Here is a 19,677-nt window from a genome sequence, read left to right as displayed (position 1 = left end):
TGGTTTCTTTCATTTCTTTCCATTTCCCAAGCACACCTAGTTATGTTCTGACATAAGTTTCTAATAAATGCTTATGAGTGAGCCATATTTTCTTTATCAGTCAGCCTTGAATTACCATAGCAAAATAACTGAGGCACAATTAACATGCAAAAAAGAAATTATGTTTTTGCTCTCTATGGAAGTTACAGTCTAAGACTAACTGGTCCCGTAACTCTGGGCATCTCATGAAGGCAGCGTGTCATGGTGGGTGAACTTTCTGGAGCAGACAACTTACAGTGTGAGCCTCTAAGTGAAGACAGACAAGAGGAGGCTGAGTCCCATAATCTTCTTAGAGGTTGTGCTCTCAGAGGCCTAGGTTTTCTAAAGGTTCAGTTACTTCCCAAAGGCATTGAAGAGGGACCAGGGCTTTAATACACGAATCTTAGGAAAACATGTACAGATCACATCACATGCCTAGTCAAACGCTCTTAGCTTACAATGTGCAATAAAGTCTGTATGCATTGACCATTAACAGATCTTATACAGTAATAATTACCATATCATGTACTGTTACTGTATTTCATAAATATCCACCCACATTTGAGGCACGGAGCAAATGTACAATTGAAAGCCATATTTAAAATACTTAAAAGTCCTCAAAATGCTTAAAAATAAAACTAAGAAAATTTTATAAATAAGAATAGAATAATTAAATAAATTTTATAAATATATTTGATTTTTCTTTTTCAACAAATATTGCTTCAAACCTTGAGACTTGCTGAGTCAGACCTCAGCCTTTTTAGGGTTCCTAACCGTAAGAAAGTTAGGATAGGAGGAGTGGACCTGAGTACCTAAGCTGAGAGCCAGGGTATTTTCTTGCCTTCCCCCAGACTGCCTCTCAAGGTTTATTATTTGGAGGCTCATTGTCCACATTAGAGTTATAGATACTCGAGCACACAAAGGCACAGTTAGGGTTGCACGCACCCTAATAAGCAGGTCCACCATCCCATAACCCATAAAAATATTAGAGACATGGTTAGGATCCACAATCAAGATACATGGCCTGCTTGAACTTCAGGTTGCCTTATTTCTGTGATCATTTAAACTAATTCTCTCTTTCTTTCTTTCTCTCTCTCTCTCTCTCTCTCTCTCTCTCTCTCTCTCTCTCTCTCTCTTTTCTTTCTTTTTATTCCTCCACTTTTATGATATTATGGGTGAGGAAGGGTGCTGGAGTGTCAAGTTCTAGAAGGTAAAGGATAGAGGTAGGGAAAAAAAGGATGTGTAAGGTTTTTTATTTTATTTTTATTTTTTTAGAAAGGGCTCTTCTATATATCCCTGGCTGTAGAGGGATATATAGACCAGGCTAACCTTGAACTCAGAGATTCACCTGCCTGCTTCTCCCTCTTGAGTGCTGAGATTAAAGGTGTGCACCACCACTGTCTGGCTATGGCTAAGCATGTGGAAGTTTAGAACTTGAAATAATTTGAAATAAAAAACTTGACTTGCAGACTAAGGGAAGCATTAGAGTTAGATTTATCTCTATAACCTTAAAGGGTCAATGTTATTTTTATTGCATTATATAAGCACATATCAGTATAAAACAGAAATATATATTCAAGTATAAAAGTATAAAACACGGATGAGTTAGGGAAACAAATAGATACAGATTTAAAATAAAACGCCCCATTCATCCTTTCATTTATTTATTGATTCATCACATTTTAGCAGCCTTCATGAAGAGACAGAAAATTAGGAGTATGAGTAGAAAATAAAGTAGCTGTCTTCCACCACTGTGGGTAAAATTAGTATTAATAGCATTTATTGACCATAAAGAATAATATTTAAAAGAATGGGCCTGGTACAACCCAACCCTCGTACTTGGGAGGCAGAAACAGGATTACCAGATGCTCACAACCAGTCTGGCTGACATAACAAAAGCTTTTCTTAAAACAAAACAAATTAAAGATCAAAACAAAAATTAAATAATAGCATGTTGTTGAATTAAATCTGCAATTACAGCATGTATATAGTTCTAATGACTTTTGAGTTTTGCACGACAAGCTTCAAAATGACACACTGAAGGTTGACTCAATTCTCTTCTTGTAATTACTTAGGTGACTGACAAATATCCTCTGAAATCATTTCACTTTCATGTGCTACAACCAAATAATTTATATTTAAATCCACTTTTTATTAGTTTTGATAATGAATGAATAGTTGATAGCATGCAGTATTAGCACCAGCATAAATGTAGGCCCTGAAGTCATGAGACAGTCATATTTAAAGGTGTCATTTAAATGATACTGAAAACCAAGTTTTAGTAAATGTATTTTCACATAAATAAAATAACAAATATGGTAAATTACAAAATACACAGAAAACATCTATCAACGCGAATGAAGAATTATCATAGTAGTTATTTCGTTACAATTATTTTGTATGTATTTTGATGCCAACTGACACTACATAGTTTCTCTGTCATGTTAATACTTTCTTAAAATTGGAAAATTATTTATTGAAGACCATTTAAAAATGCTAATATCTATCATGAAGGGAATGTTGCTGTTATTTTGTATTGCGCTATTACCCTGCTAACATTTATCTAATGCAAGCATATGTATTATAGGTATCTGGCTTAAAAGATGAGAGTCCACCATGAATTCTTTTGGACACAGTAAATTTAAAACTGCTAGGGAAATAATGGCATATAAAAAGTGCAAGTATGTAGCAAGGAAATCTAAGATTCACACTGCTATCGTGTAGCCAAAATAACTATATAATACAGAGTTTCGAGTACCTGTACCTACTGAGAATATAGATGGGGTATAACGGAAGCTGTGTTTTGCTGAATAGGCTAACTAATCAAACGCCCAGAAAATTGGAGACTAGGAGAGAAGCATGGTCTTGTTGCCAGGCAACCAAAGGTCTAAGAAGGGACCTTTCAGTAGGATACCCGTTGCTCTGAATTCCAGCAGGATATGTGCTGAGTGTATGTCAAGTGGGATGGACTCCTTCTCTCGCTGGCTTCCGAAATCTGGCATGTGTACTGTCCACACAATATGCCCCTGACCTTCTTAGCTCAGTGCAGCCCAGATGGAGAGAGACAAGAGAGCTCTGAAAATGACCTTCACGGAAGCCCCTGTGGGGTCACAGTGAAACCGGGCTAGAAATTATCTGTCAGGATCTGGTTGTCACTGTCTTTTCATGTCAATGACTTCAGTGGGGCTGGGGAAAAGGATTCCAAATATACGGTAGAAAAAGTTGAGATGCCGTGTCTCTTCAGGCGTCATCAGGTCTTGGGAGCAATACTGGGGTTGGAGGAAAGGGAGCTAGCTGGCTGAGGGTTTCTTTCCATCCTCTCCAGGGAGAAAGCAGACGAGATAGCCACAGAATTGGCAGCATGATTTTCGTACTCAAACTGTTAAACGTGGGAAAGATTGAATTTGATAAGAGTCTGAATATTAAGGGTCTCCAGAACTCCCAAATGCAGTGCTGTGTAGGACTGAGTTCTGCACACTGCAATTAATCATCTGCCCGATGCCTGGGAGGGAAATTGGACCTTTTGTACTCTTCTGAAGTACCAGAGAAGACATATTCTACTTTGGGGACTCTGAAAACAGTTCTGGTATCTAAAAAATGTAATGTAAATGAATCTTTTCATTTTATTTTTCTGTCTCTTAACATTTGTTTAGACAAAAAGTACATGAATCATCCTCTCACTGTCAGTGCTGGATTTTGACCCATAATATAAAAAAAAAAAAAACCTATAATATAACTTTGTGGCAGACTAGCTTTTAGAAAGACTTAACATGGACTGGAAATATAGTGTTCATTCATTACGTTGTTAGGTAAATATTCATATATTTCAATACAGAATTCTTGATTATTTGAGCAAAAAGTGCCTCAAAATTATAGTGGTAAGTGCCTGGCAAGACTGGGATCTCCTGTTTGTGGGAACCACGTTAATGTGTTGCCTCCTTTGATTTATGTTTTGTTGAGCTGTAATTCTGTTAGACTACCTGAATCTGAGAAGGACAAATTAACACCAAGGAGATGGGAATGTACTGTGTCTCTGGCACCTTAGCCAGCCCTCAGCACATGAGTCCCCCAACAAGGGACTTGACTTAGGAAACCTCTATTCTTTTTAATTTACTTGTAATGCCTTTAGGGCTTCTCTTGAACGTCCTTGCAAAGATGTGCCTTAACTTCCCAAAGCTTTAGATTCCTTAAAGGGAAAATAGTAATCATTGACCTTCGAAGTCAAAATTTAGATGGCACGTAACCTGCCACATAGTTCTATATTCGATGTGAGAAATTGGCATTGTTAACCCTGCTCTGCCTCAACTGTGCCAATATTCAATGATTCACCATAATCTGACTTTTATTTTCTTCATTTCCATTCTTTGTCCATAGTGATGCCTATGTTTTTTTGCAGAGTCAATTATTGGATATTATACTAACCAGTTATGCTTTTATATTGCTATTAAACATATCACTGTTAAAATGGCTATTATTTTCTAAAGCACTCATCTCTTTTCATCTGACATAAATCTTGCAAATAATTTATGTCTTAAGTCTGACCCTCACTATGAAACTTTCACATATTTTATAGCCCCCAGACATTTAATGGCTTTTTATGGCATTCATTCTCTTTGCTACTTCTTGACACTTAGATTTTATGATGTATTTGTTTACTTTGTCTTTTTAAGTAAGTATAAATATTGCAATCATGTCTTCATATTTCTTTGTATCTTTGTTAGTAACAAGCCACAATAGTTACAGCTAATGAAAAATTTCCTGAAAAAATTTGAATTTTGCCTAGGGATTTCTTGTATTACAGATAGGAAACTCTAGGCATGTATCCCTGCTTTTCCTCTTTTATGGAAGACGTTAAACTCATCTGTGTTTGTCTGTGACAATAACCTCTAATGTCCCTCAGAAGCTTTTCAGCGAAGAGCGAGTCTTCGCCACCGAGTTACAGCTGAAGATTTTGAGGGTGTGTGTTTGCTACTACTTATTCTCCAGTAAGAGGAGAAGGATTGAGATACAAGTTAGATGAGTTGCTCTTCCAGGAAAGAATAGAAGAGAGCATTGACATTGAGGTGCTTTAGAGCGAGGAACAGAGATTAGAGGCTAGAAGATGAAATGAAAAGATAGTTTTCTATGGCTCCTAAAAGAATGTAACAAAGTGCTTGCACAGAAGTGCATTTATCAATATCAATGGGGAGGTGTACATCTTTATTATAAAATTTGGTTGACAAAGTTTTGAAAGCCGAGAAGTCTTCCATGTGCAAGCTGCAAATCCAGGGGATACTGGTGGCGGATTCAGCCTGACTCCATAGCCTGGGATTTGAAAAGGAAGGTGCTGGTGTATATCCCAGTGTCTGTCCCTGTGTCTGAAGAAACAAGGAAAGTGCCCTTGTATCTGAGGGGATGAGAAGTTGGGCATCCTAGTTCAAATAAATAAAAGGAGGGAACAAAGGGAACAGGGAGGGAAAGGAAAGGGAAAATCTACCCTTTTTTTCTGATTTCTTTTGCTCTGATACTAACACGAAATATCTCCATGATGCCTGCTAATATTGGTGAAGGTGTATCTTCTTAGTCCATGCATCCAAATGCTAGCCTTTTCCTGAAGCACCCTCATAGAAGCATCTAGAAATAGTGTTGGTTGATGCATGAAGTTAACTATTTTAAGAAAAAATTTTGTTATTTTTTTCATGACCATTAGGGCTATCCCATAGAAATGGGGAGCAAAGAAGGAAAAATGATGAACATAAGAGAGGAACCAAGTGCTATTGGTCTGAGCTGTCATTTTTCCTATCATTGCTTCTGAGAAACTGCCTGGAACTATTAAAAATAGCCTTTGAACAATAGAGAGTTTGTGGAATTTTGAATGGGTTAAATATAACTGGGTGGTTGAGATTATAAACTGTAACATTTGCAGTGAGCTTACTTACTTAGTTCAAAGGAACAAATAAACCTCACTCCATATCCTGGGGAGACAGTGTAGCGTGGAAAAGGATGGAACACAGAAACAGGTAGATGTGAACCTCCTGTTTTAGTCTCTGTTAAGGTAATGGTGGTCAACTTTCTCAGCCCCCATTTTTCTATATGCAGGAATTAAAGGTGAGTACTTGGTAAAATGTTATTATTTTATCAATAATTATTTTTTTTATCCTGATGGAAGTGTACTTACTTAGCACTCATTCTCATGATCTTGATTAAGTGGGCTGGGTATTTATGTCTCTGGGCATCCATATTATCGTAATGTCACCAATGGAAACCGAACTATTTCCATTGGGGGAAGACAGAATTATGAGTTTCAGGTAAAATGAATCCATTTTAAGCTTTTGGATGAATATTTTATTAATTTTAGAATTTTACTCTGAGTATGAATATAACCAGATGGTCAGTGATAGTGTCCACATTCCAAGACTTTTCAGTATGTCCCATTTTTCCTCTCATCGACTCAGCTGTGGGTTTGAGTGGAGGGTTTCTCTAGTTTTGGGGAAGGCCATTTTGCTTTCCTTTTTAATTATAACCCCACATCCATATCTTTCTGTATACATTTTTAGAAAGAATTTTTATGATTTAACAAGTTAAAAAAATCTTTTCCTCAATTTTTTTTTAAACATGAACAGATGGTGCTTTTCTGTGTCTTTTTAAGGGAGCTCTGTCTTCTAGAGCAAGGCCCAAGCTCTGCATTTAATGTAATACAGCCAAAAAATATGAAGAACAAAAGTGGCCATAGAGTTCCGAGTTTACATCAACACTTATACCCTACGAGAAGTTTACTGTACAATTTAGAGGCGTTCATGTGGACACTTGACAGGATTAGAACTGAGAAAATCTGGGCTCATATATCGCTTAGCTAGAAGCTTAAGATGACTTTGCAAATTTAATTTTATATAGCCTGTAATTTAAAGTAAATATGCCCCAATTATGCGTTAACATGTGTGATACTTTATGCTTGATCATAATTGACAAGATTGAATGTGAAGAATACAAGCAATAAATTTAACCCGTCAGGCATTTTTATTCTCCTCAGCCATTGTGCCTTCCCTCTATAAATCATTGATTCTTAACCAAGTGAACGGCTTAATTAAGGTTATGACAAGTACTTGGCAGAGAATTTGGCTTCTTCTCCGTTGTGCAATATCCATCTCAGTGTTACACTAAAATATACAAATATAAATAAATTAATCAGCTATGACTATGCCCCCTGCCATTATTTCCAACAGCAACACCAAGTGATATTGGGGATAAACATAGTCATCGCCCACTGGACATCAGAAGGCAGGTGCGGGAATAAAGGTAATAACCCTCACTCTTTGCTCCCTATACCATGGAAGGGGCAACTATTATAAATAGTTGGACAATAATTAGTGGCAAAGCAAACAATCTTGTTTCTATTTTAGTCTTATTGGTAACAGATATTTATATTTTGTAAGTTATTAAATTTCTCTTAGGAAGAGAAATTTGAAGTTTTTGCCCTTCGACAACTATCCTGAATGTGGGACAGGGAGAGACACTGTTGACAGAAAACAAGAAGACGCTTTTGCACCTAACCTCACAGTCCCAGCTTGTGCCCCCGTCCTGCCCATCCTTGAAAGCTTCCCTGACCTTCCTAGGTTAAGCTCCTGCTACTCTTCCTTTGAATGTCCTCTAAGGGATTTGTAATCCTGCGGGTCTATCTCCTCCATCATCATGCTGTAAGCCTCGTGGGAACAAGATTCCTATTTCATTCCTTCTAAATCCCCTGGCCCTTATACCCTCCCGAGCAAACAACACTCAATAAATTTGTTGGTGGGGGTAATTGCATTGGATTTCCAAGAGAGACACCGTCTCTCCTTGTCTCTTCCGAATGTTGCTGAGTAGTTAGGTCAGAGTTTACGTTTTCTCTCAAGTAATAGCTGAACATCTTTCTGGTCAGAGGAGTGCTCTAGTCTGTCCTGGATCAGCAGGCCCTAAAGCGGCTGGTTTATGATGGTACAGTTGGCCCTCGCTAATAGCAGGGGTACGGTGCTGCTTGTGCCTTCTATGTGACACCTCCATTTTATTCAGATAGGCAAACAGAGATTTTAAGGAACTGCATATTTAGTCTAATCTCAAAGAGCCAGGAATTAAAGTTAATTCTACGTCTCAAGCCTTATTCTGTATTGCCTTCTCACCGTGTCTGCTTTTATGCATGCCAGAAATTCATCCCACAATGGTTGGTTATAACATTTTAAAATATTTTGTGAGACTTTCAAAACTCTTTATTTCCCGTCTAGTATGCTGCTACTTTTGCTCAAGGGCTGAGCTAGGTAGTGGAGAGCTATATATCATCTAGAGCAGCCAATGAAAATAAAACATGACAGTGGATAGATCAGAAGGCTCCACCTTCTACTGAGGAGTTTAAACGCTATCCTGGGAACTCATCTGAAGGTCATAGTGTGGGAAATAGGCTGATAAAGTGGTCTCCCTTCATGCACACACTAATTTTAAAGTTTGTTTTTAGGATTTCAAAACAAAAATGCTTAAAAAACTCTTATGGAACCTATGCATACTTTTACAATTTTTTTTGGCTTATTTTCTGTTGCTTAAGGATTGTGTAATACTTCATTTAAACCCTTTATTTGTAAGCTAGCTTTTAATAATTGTTTAAACTAGTTTTTTGTTGTTTTCGTTTAGGTAAGTCTTCAGTTTACCTAAAGCATAAATGGGTTCTGTATTAAACTGTATTAGATGAAAAAACTCTTACCTTTAATTTTGATTTAAATTTGTGTCATCTGGCAGTAAGAAAAGTGATTTTTTTATCCTAACTTTGTAAGTTTACACTTAGTGAAAAATAGTCAAAGCAAACAAACCAACCTATTCTGAAACATATAGCTTCAAATCTTGTTAATTATAAATTTTCCTCTTGTGGATATCATATGTGTATAAAGTGAAATATCATATTTATCCATCTCCCCTACCCTGCTCCTACTTCCGCCTCATCTGTCAAGAAGACCGACTCACCAGAGTGAATAGTATGGTGTACAGTACCGGCACAGCTGTCAATGGACTAGCTAACATTTGAGGCTTGCTCCAAAGGAGAGAATTTTATGCATACCACTGTAATCTTGCTCAAAAGCCCAAGGCAGGGGAGTGCACAGGACCTAGAGTAGAACCTAGCATTGTTTTCCTGATTGATTATGCTATCAAGTTTCCTTCTAAACACTTACGTTTATACTCTTACATACGTACTCCTCTATACTTTGGTTAGAAAAGCCTCTTTTGTCAGTGAGCAGACGTTAATTCAGAGATGGGAAATTTCTTTTAGAATGCCAAGAATGAGAGACTGAGTGTTCATCTCTAAATGGGGGTCTTCATTGACCACCCCTATCTTGTGAGTCTAAGGGTGTATCATGGAAGAACACACACTATAATAATGTAAGATCTGGAAGGTGGATGGAAGTGCTATAATGCTATCATCTGGACATGATGCAGGTGTTTCACTCATAGACCCACAACGGCTGTGGCTCTCCATATGACAGCAACACACTCAAAATCCTGGCATAGAAGGGAAGGCACCTTCCAGGTCTATCCACTGACTGAAGAGCTGTCAGAAGTTGATAGCTCCAAGACACGGGAAAGCCATTCTTTGAGTAGGACAAGGCCATGCTCTTGTGCCTGCTCCCACACCCATGAACACATAGGCAAAACTAACCAGACTTAGTAGGTTATTGACTGAGAAAAAGGAGAATAAGATCCTAAAATTGAGTTGGGATTGCAGGACTCCCAAAGGACCAGTCCTACTACAAAGATCTACCTCCCTCTCTCATATTTCTTTGTGTGAGAGAACAAAAAATAGAGCCGATGTATTAAAAACTTCAAAAGGTAAGGCTACTGATTTCAAAGTCCAGTCTCCAATCATGGAGATCACAGGACATAGTACCCAAAGGATTGACCCTGCTCTTTACTGCTCTGGGGGCCTGGGTGGCTGTCTCTGTCACTCTCCTCTGATTTTTTCTTAGACATTTTTTTTTTTGCAAACATCTTTGAGTGTGTGTGTTCTCCTAGTCTTCCTTATTCTACTAGGGTTAGTTTTTTTATCTCCCACGTGGTTTCTGAGTCAGTGGAGACTATTTTTGTTCCTTTTTATAGAAGGGGAGAATCACAAACATTCCCTGGTTCCAGAAGGGAATGGATACAGTCCCCTAAACACTTTGCCTTTCTTCTGTATTTTTCCTGTCGTTTCAGTACCGAGGCCTTTCTCCCCAAAGCCCTGTCTACCCAAGCTGTATCTTGGGGACGCCTCAGAGTTTACTGTTGACACAGCCTTGATTCTTTGTTTTCCTTGGAGATTTCTGTCATTATGCAAAAAGTATTTTCACATTTAAAGGCCCCAGTACCAGAGCCCTGCTAGTGACATCTATCTTTCACCTTGATTCACACCTTGGAACAATCACATACCTAAAATACATTTTAGAAATATGAAAATATTTATACATATTCTTCATTACAACTGCCTGGGGAGAATTACTGGGTTTCAGTGGAAGGGGGTCTAGGGAGTAGCTAGCATCCAGAAAGATGAGAAGTTGTTCTGCATAATTTTCAGCTCACAATGTCAGTAACTGCTCCAGGAAACACAAGATCGCCCAGAACTGTGCGCCCCTCTCACCCCTCACTCCCTTCCTCTTCTGTACCATTTTAATGGTGTGCATGAATGTCCTAGCTGGTATGTCTAGGAGCAGCAGCAATGCTAAAAAGAGACAAACATCAGGTTCTTATTAGGCTGTGTTCCAACATCATTATTTGATTTCTAACTTTGATGACAATGCATGGTTACATTGGAAAACTTAGAATCGTTGATGATCACAGAGCTTAGCAGATTCCTATGAACCTCACAGTCATGTTAAAAGAGCTTGATCAGCCCAAATCCGATGTGTAGTTCAAAGACCTAGAAAAATAGCAGAATGATCTACTCCTACCTTGTCAGTGTGATTTTATTATACCTACCTTAGCTGACATCATGGTCCACAAAAAAGGAAACCAAAGCATATAGTGGGAAAATCCTGGGATTCTTTCGTTAGAAATATAAAACATACAAATGAATAAAATATCCTGGGGTAAAACACTAGCCCACTGAATGGTGGGTTGATTTATTAATCATAGATCCTTATAGCCTGCTTCAGGACCTTATCAATGACCAGTCTGGGATCCCTCTTATTTGGCTTCATCCAGAAAAGTAAAGGAATATTTCACAAAGAAGAATCCATGAGACGTGTTTGTCCATATATTCCTTTCTCCTCTGCTGTGAAGCCAATGCTGAGAACATGTCCTAGGTAGCCCAGAGACAGCTGTTTGCCCAAATGCTTCCAGCCAGGAAGGTAAAAGCTCCACCAGGTAAGAAAAAATGCTACAAAAGGCTCTATGCTGGGTAAAGTTGTCTAGATGAGTGTTGGCCAAGGTTTTGGAAAACAGTGCTTATATAAAGGGGGATGGAAGATTTCTGCTTGAGATAAGGCAGAGAATGGCTATTTTAATCTTTCCTTAAATGATTAAGGCTCCTGTAGTGGGTAGTGGGCTTCACTATTTAGCAGAGGACCTAGGAAAATTGGATCAGAGGAAGGCATAAAAGAGGCATAAAAGTGAGCCCTGGCGCCATGGGGGTTAGGCGAGGTAAAGGAGGCAAGGGGAATGACAGAAGTGAAAAGCAGATTGCACATCTCCCAGCCAGTGAAGAATTTGAATTTTACCTTCACGCCTGATCTACTCTGGGAAACTAGTGTTCACTCATTTCAGTTTTTTTTTAAAGAAAAAAAATCAGTTTTACCCATTTGAGAAATATCAACTGGTTTCCAATATGCACATTTTTAAAGTGAAGTTTTAAATTATGAATTAAAACACCTCTACTTGATGTAAACCTGTTGGACAGTCTTGCATCATTCTGTTACATTGAGACTGTGTCTAGAAACAACCTAAGTATCAAAGACGTGAGAAATCTCCATTCATGCCCATGGTTGCATCCAAGGAGGATATAGAACAGCAAAATACTGGAAAAGGAATTGTACTGCTTGCTGTTACTGCCTGCAACTGGGTTAAAATAAAATGAAGTGCCAAAGGTCTCTGAAGTGAATCGCAAGTCATTTTATTTGACTTTTTAATATTATGTCTTGGAATGTTTTCAAAATCAACTCTTGTAGCCTATTGTCAAGAGGAGATAATAGGAGCCTCTGCAAATGTCAAGGCAAAGGTCAGATCTGACACATTCGTCTCCAGGTCTGACCAGCAAAAAATCTTTATCATTTTTCTTGTCCCAAACTCGCTTATCCCCTAACTCTTCTAGGTTGGTTTAAAGGTAGGATATTGGTTGGTCACAGCACCCTGCTGTTTTATTTTTTGGATATGTTCTCATAAGCTTCATGCAGTTACTTACCAATACCTCTGGCTCACCAAGCTATAAGCTGGATTCATTAGTTTTATTGTGTTTTGTCTTAACTCCAACTTTTAGAAATGTGCCCTGTATAATAGTAGCTACATAACAGTTGTTTCCTGGGAAAAACGAGTGACTCGTTTTTGTTGTTGTTGTTTTTTTTTTTTAATAATTCCATACCACAAGCCTAAACACAGTAAAATATGGAAAACATGTAGGCCATCTTGAAATTTTGTGTGCACGATCCTCGAAGTCACCTCATATCATCGTAAGCATTCTGGACATTTTTAAACACCAAGAAAGAAGGCAACAACTTAATATTTCAATGATGCCCATGCCCTAAGCTTCTTAGATGCTCTTTGGAAGAAATAAACGGGCAGCCACAGTACTTATTATGTAAGCGAAAGGGTGTGTGCTAGTCTGCTCATTTGTACAATGCATTTTCAGCCTCTGAGCAATAAACCAGTGTGAGGCAATGGCTTTATCCTGTAGTGATCTTAATTTCATGCTGTTTAGAAAGGTGGGAAATGCAGCTTCCACAATTTTAGGATGAAGCAACGACTTCTCAGGTTGTTCAGGTTTACCATTTAATTTCCATGCAGATGGTTGACTGACATCAGATGGAGATTTGAAATAAGTCACCAGGAGGGCTGGTCACTTTAATGACTGCCTCCCTGTGAGATCTGCGTTGGAAGTGATGGATGTTGGGAGTAAGCCTTCTACTCCTCTGAAGGCTTCTGTGGCATAGGCTAGCCTAGCCAGTTGACCCTCTGCTGATATGTTCCTGCATGTTTCCTGGAGTCAGGTTAGGGCTTCTTTGCCAGGCTTAAGGATGAATTCTCTCTCTCGCATTTGTCCTCTCACCAGCGAGCTGCACCTGTTCCGTTTATTCTCATTCATGGTGACTACCGCATTATCTCTTTGTCCCAACTGATGCACAGCGTGATTCTTGTACCGGCTTTTCAAAACTCCCTTCACAGTACGCCTCTTACTTTCAACTTGCTTGCTAAGGGCCTTTGAAGTTGGTTATTTTCCTAGGCTGTCACTGATTTGGAATTTTTCTAGAAACATCTGCCGGTATAGAATATCTCATGGTGAGTGTTTATCCATTTGAATACCAAAATTCATGGCTGCTAGAAAGACTCGGGCCTTAAAACAAATTTGACTTTCAATATTTTGATTAAAATGTATTTCGAATCTGAGAGTTAATGCTTTGTAATAAATGGGAAATTGTGACCCTATTTTTTAAGGATGACACATGAAATATCTGAGACATAGCATGCAATCATAGGGACAATCAATGATAATGACTATTCACAGTTGAAACTTCTGGTGGTAAACCTCAATAATGTTGCTTTGCACAGCCACAGTTTATGCCCTTCCATTATTCAGAACCCATTTTGTTCTTTCCTAACCGCGTTTGAAATGAACTGTAATAGGAGCTTTTCACTGACATGGCTCTGAAAGAACAACTTAAAGAGAGGAGAATTTTTTCCGTTCATGATTTCAGTGATTTCAGTGCGTCAAAGGCTGGCTCTACTGATTCTCAACATGTGGCAAGGCATAGGGAAGCTAACGACTCCTACCAGCAAGGAAGCCAAGAGAGAAGGGGGTCAGGGACAGGGGAATGCTATGCACTCACTTTCTCCAAGCAAGCCCGTCGCTGAACATTTCCATCTCCTCCCTCTAATGTCACTTAGTGGGTTCATCCTTTCATGGAGTTGGAGCCCGTGCAATCCAATCATGTTGTGGGAACTCCTTCAGCCAATAGCCTTTAAGATACTGGCACACTCTGGGCGTGACCACATGTACTATTTAAACAGATGTAGAAACGTGCACAGGCTCTCTTTCTCTTGGCTGCTGGATTCAGTTCCTGTTCCCTGCTCATGCAGAGGACTGTTGATCTGTGAGTCTGCACCTAACTAAAGAACCCTTTCTTCTACTCCATTCTGAGCTATATTACTTTATTATAATCATCTACATCTGGCCCCAAAAGCGCCACTTCTGAGCGGTATTGCAGTAGCTAACTCTTCAGTACACAAGTTTTAAGGGGCATTACCTCTCTAAACCATAACATGTATAACATGTATTTGTTGCTTAATTTTACCAGCCTCTTGACATGTTTTATTGTTAGAACACACATACGCACACACATGAGCACACATAGGTGCGTGCGCGCGCGCGCACACACACACACACACACACATCTGCACTGCACACAGCTCATAACATCAGCTCTACTCTTGCGTGCCCTTGCTATTTGCTCAGTCCTAAATATAAGCTTAACTCCCTCCCTGGCTTATTCTTTTGTAAAATAGAACTGCCTTGAGCTATCAATAAGTTATAAATTTTGAGAAGCTGAATTTTCTTACGTTCTCTTATGTTTCCCAGTAGTTTATGATACAAAAATAAGTCATGCTTTTGTTTGTTTATTTGTTTGTTTGTTTTTACCAAATAAGAGACTTGATTATTCCTAAGGGTCTAATTGAATCAAAAATTATACCCTGTTTGTGAGGCAAGATGTTTTGTAAGGAATGATCAAAGAAGCACCTAATCCTTGCTGATCCAGTAGCTGGCTGGCAGCTATTGCATTGACTGATACAGGTATAGGCAATTATGTGGCCATCAAAGTGATTTGCTGAGAAGCCAAGGCAAGAAAGAGGCAGCCTGTAGAAGCACTAGTATTCTAAGAGGTAGTTTTATGAAGGACTTGTTCTCATTGTTTGTAGGAGATTCTTTTCTTTTTCTAACAATCCTTCATTTTAAGGATGCAATCTAACCTCAAAGTCACACACAGTTGTGTGCTCTGCCCTTGAACAAATGGGTTCTAGTCCTTGTTCTGCTGTGATGTGAGTATAAAGTTATCATGGTGAACCCATTTTTCAAGTAAGGCGTCAATGAAGAGCACTGTATTGGTTTCCCCTAATTAAAAAAAAGAGAACCTTGATCATCGCTCACTTGTTATATTTTTTGTTTTATCAAAGACCTTCAGTTTTTATGTTAACTGAGTACAGTTTATTTCCCATCAGTTGACAGGATAAGATAGGAACCTGCTATATTAAAAAGACCACCTTAAGTTAACTATATAGTCTTGAGCAAATTGTTTAGCTTGTTTTGTTTTCATGCATTTGTCTAAAATATGGACTTATAGAAAGTGGCATAAAAGCAAAAGAAAAAAAGAGAAAATGAAAAAGAAAGTCACAAGGCAACATCACTTACCCCTTTTAAAAGAAAGTTAACTGTTGAGTAGCAGACAGCATAGGCTTGTATATGATCATGACATTTGCAGCTGATAAATTTTCTTTACTTGTTTTTTTTTCCTATTTCCTAGGTTATCACTGTATCAAAGGACATTATTGGATTCAAAGCCCTTGATCTTCCAACTTGCCATTTAGTCATGCACATAGGTTGTGTTTTCCCAAGATCCTCAGTGCTTACTCTAACTGTCCTCCATAAAATGCCCCACCCATTTCTATGAAACTCGTTATCCTGCACCACTGACCTGTACATCTAACTGCCCTGTCTGCATCTTCACTTTGATGTCTCACAGGAGCATCCCATCACTTCCCGTGTTTATGACTTCCTCTGGTCAACATTCCTCCAATGTTCTCCATTACAGGGATTGGCCAATCCATTCGGTTGTGATCACACCCATTCCAGAGACTGCCCTTTCTCTCTGGCCACTTTAATGTATCAGATTTGACTCCTCCTTAGTTTTTGGAATGTATCCTTACTCTCCTGCTATCATTTTATCTCAAGATATCATCTTCCCTAGTCTTTCTGCATCCTTTCTTATCCCAATAAATCTACACTGCATGCTTCAGCTAGAAGTCTATACAGCAGATGTTTATGTCTCTGCTGTCTTCACCATTTCTTTCTCCTAAGGCTCTTCTCCTTTGACTCAACTGTCAATTTAATTCACACCTTTTCAAGGAAGTTTTCTTTGCCTGCCCACAAATAGATTGTCTATTATGTAGTCTCAGGGTCTTCTGTACTTGTCCCCTTGTCTGCTTGGTAAACTTTAAGGTTGGTAAAGCTAAATGTCTGGTATTTTAAAAAATTTCTGTATTTATTTTTTCCAGCACAGGGGAACATATAATTTTAAAACACATAGTGCAAAACACAAAGAAACACTGAGTGCCATTATGTCTACTTCCTGAATTTTCTAGCAGTCTTTGTAAACGTGGATGACATTCTATGTCCTTCTGTGTTTCATAAGATCCCCACCACCTAACGGTTCTGCCTCACAGAAATCTTTAGCTTCCACTAATAACTTCCTTTGCCTGGTGCCTTGCTAATCTTTTCAGTAAACTGAGAAACCTGGTGTTCGTGGTTAGCTTTCGGAGAGAGAAGTTTTCATCAAGGCTCTTGTTCACAAGAAAAAATGATAAATGATGTCAGTGTTTGGTTTTCCCTAGAGTAACATCTGTGTTTGTATTTGGGCTTTAGCACTTCCTTGGAGCTTTATAAAGTCAGGTCCTTTCAGGGAGATCTGCTATTTTGGATTCTTAGCTATCATAATGAATGATTCTGCTCCACATCCATGGACTAGACTGTGGATCTGTTCCTCCATTTCTGGTTGATATGGTAAGTTTATGGAGAGGAGGAGCTGGCCCATCCATCCATGTTAATGTTCAGGATATTCCTTTTAGGAAAAAATAACAAAGAAGCCAAAAGACTGTGTGTTGTTAAGTCAGCCTCAAGACATATTTCCATAATGCTAAGAAAAAGAGCAAAGATCATAGCTCTAAGACAACAATTCCACATGAGCTATTCCTTTCTAACATTTCAGGAAATTCAGCTTTTGTTTGTAGACTCTTCAAAGCACTGCAGGATTGGCTGTCTTTTGTTCTCACAGGTCTTACGTGTGTTTCCTTGCTGGGTTTTGGCAAGTATATTAGTCACTGTACAATTTAATGAATTAGCATATACTTGGTGGTTTAAAGCAACAACCATTTATGATCTTACATTTCCTGACACTTGAAGTCTTAAAGGAAGAAAGCAAGGTTTCAGTAGGGCTGTAGTTTCTCTCAAGGCTTCAGAGGCAAATCCCTTTTTTTCTGGCTTCTAGAGGCTTCCTGCATTCCTTGGCTCTTTACCTTCAACGTGCATCCCACTCTATCTTCTGGTTTCATCAGCAGGTCTCCTCTTTAGACTCCTACCTCTGTCTCTCTTCTGCGGATCTGGTGGTTTGTCCTAGGCTCACCCTGGCACCCCAGGAAAACAGTAGCCTTCCATCTCAAACTCTTTTATAACTGCATACATCCTTGTAACATACAAAATACCACATTGGAAGGATCTGTGAATTCGTGCACATATATCTTTCAGGGGCTGGCATTTTTACCATGCTGAAGCATATTTAACAATTTCATACTTATAAAAATGCCATCCAGACAAAATTAAAGTCTAGAAATTAAAGTTATAGCTTGTCTTTTTTTTTTCTTTTAAATCTTGGTAACTTAAGGTCATGAACTTTTCCTCTCTTCTAGTATGCCATGTAGATATCGTAGCTGCTTATTATTAATCAGCATTTGTCTGCTTAAATTATGTATCTGATCAATGGAAACTATCTTCTGAAGCTGTAAAGCAAGAAAAGCTGTTTAATAATTTGAGACTACACTTTCCACACTTACATGTGAAATTCTGTTATATGTTAGTGGTAACTAAAACCAGTATTTATGGAAGCTCCTATACTTCAACCCAGTCTCTAAAGTACAATCTAGATGTTGTCCCTTTGCTAAAAGAATTGCTGATCTCCTCAGAGAGAAGTGGCTTTTACTGTCACTTTGTTATGACGGAATCATGTAGTCCACTGTATCACAACATTTACTACCTTGGTGTATCGATCTGTTTATTTCCCAAACTACTTGCAAAATCCCCAAGGATAAGGACTGTGTTCTGCTTTTCTTAGCGCTGATGCCCCCTAGAACAGTTTCTGACACGGTGGTGCACTGTTCTTTCCTGAGGGAACAAATCCCTGTGTAACCCTTCTTTGGCATTAGCTGGCTAGCGACATCTTAACACCAACTGGTGAGCATGATAATAACACAGGTCTAATGAATATAGAAGGATACCCAGAGCCCAATCCCCGTCCCTGGCAAACAAATCATCGCACATGTTCATATGAATGAAATTGGCTAAGTCATTTATTATCATAAAGCTCAGTGTTAGGCATGATTGGAGCAGATTCACACGTACGCCTTCTGGATTATTGACAGAGTAAGCATGGCATCAGAGAATTTAAGTAAAGATGTAAACAGTTTAATGAAAAATAAAAAAAATGCATCAAGTGAGAACAAATTTGATCTGAACTTGAATGTTCTCTAGTTAAGTATGGGCATATAAATCTGTTAGAGTTAACTTTTCCAGTATATATACATTCAACCTTACCCTCAGCTTACTTCTTTGCATACTGAAATGATATGCTTTTACTTCCTAGTTATCTTCACCCCTTTGGTTATTTAGCAGCTCCCTTATGGTTTGTTAGCATTTTGCTGTGTCAGTATTCCATTTAAGAGGTTTGGGTATGGACTCCTACCTACAAAAGGGAAGACTGTGTGGCTCACAGTATTCGTTTAATATAATGTGAGTAACAGACCATGAGATTAAGCCAATTATGTGTGTGTAATTTCTAAATATGTATTTTACCAACTAAATTGAAAATTAAAATAATGGCTATGAAATAGCTTGAGAAGATAGCTGAGCTCTTTCAAGGTCTAGGATGGTCTAATAAAAAGATATAGAAAAATGGTATCAGGAGGAATGAGAATAGGGACTGAGGTAGGAAATGAGTCTCAGGGAAAAACTTCCTTGTCACTGGCTTGCTATATCAGAACACTGACCGAGGAACAAGATAATAAGACAGGCTGAATGAATCTAGATGAATGACCAGAATCTTTTGCCATTCCCTGGAAAACAAACCTGAGCACGTGCCCTCCTAGTGAGGATCAATGAGTAATTTTCTAGCACAAATCATAGATCAGAAAAGTGTGACACACATACGTTCTGAATTATTGATAAAATACGCATGAGAAATTAATGAAATGTATATATACACACCTACTTTTTCTTTTTGGGTTTTTTGAGACAGAATGGAGCCAGGCTCACCCTTTGTCACTCCATGAGCTGTAATAGTCGAATGACTCTCTGAACCACGCTAACAGATGCTGGGAATCCTGAGACCCATTTGGTGGATGCTGATGCTGACCCCGCATTGCAGTTCTCTACAAATGTGTCTAGGATTCCAGCTGAGACCCTAATAGCTCAGATCTATTTTGTAAGATTTTAATACTGTGGCT

At 38.5% G+C, this 19,677-nt stretch overlaps 1 protein-coding gene across 16 annotated transcripts in view; it reads left to right on the top strand.

Moving 5' to 3' along the window:
- The window catches only part of Dlg2 (discs large MAGUK scaffold protein 2), a 1,657,078-nt gene that overhangs the window by 479,492 nt on the left and 1,157,909 nt on the right, over positions 1 to 19,677 (top strand). The gene's annotated exons all lie outside the window — the stretch shown is intronic.

This window comes from Microtus pennsylvanicus, chromosome 18 (genome assembly GCF_037038515.1).
Source record: "Microtus pennsylvanicus isolate mMicPen1 chromosome 18, mMicPen1.hap1, whole genome shotgun sequence".
Taxonomy (NCBI): domain Eukaryota; kingdom Metazoa; phylum Chordata; class Mammalia; order Rodentia; family Cricetidae; genus Microtus; species Microtus pennsylvanicus.
Note: the sequence above shows the minus strand (reverse complement) of the source record. Positions and strands in the feature narration are given on the sequence as shown.